Raw genomic sequence first — 277 nt, 5'->3', positions numbered from 1 at the left:
CGATCTGAATTCCAGATCCGGTTATGGGACCACAGTGACTTGTAGTTCTTTGGCTACAATGGACCTGAGAGATAACAGTGCTGGTGGGACAGTGACAGAAGGTGGTTTTGAAACCTGTGGCCTGTTCCGCTCTCTCTTACTCTAAATGTATAATTACCACAATTCAGTGAGCTGCTTGTGGTTTTGGAATGAAGCAAGTAAAGGTGAAGCTGTGAGCATGGAAAGTGTTTTCATACCATTTAATTTAATACACACACAAGTGGCGAGAAGAAGGATC

This window comes from Buceros rhinoceros, unplaced genomic scaffold, assembly GCF_000710305.1.
Source record: "Buceros rhinoceros silvestris isolate BGI_N320 unplaced genomic scaffold, ASM71030v1 scaffold39325, whole genome shotgun sequence".
Classification (NCBI taxonomy): Eukaryota; Metazoa; Chordata; class Aves; order Bucerotiformes; family Bucerotidae; genus Buceros; species Buceros rhinoceros.
Note: the sequence above shows the minus strand (reverse complement) of the source record.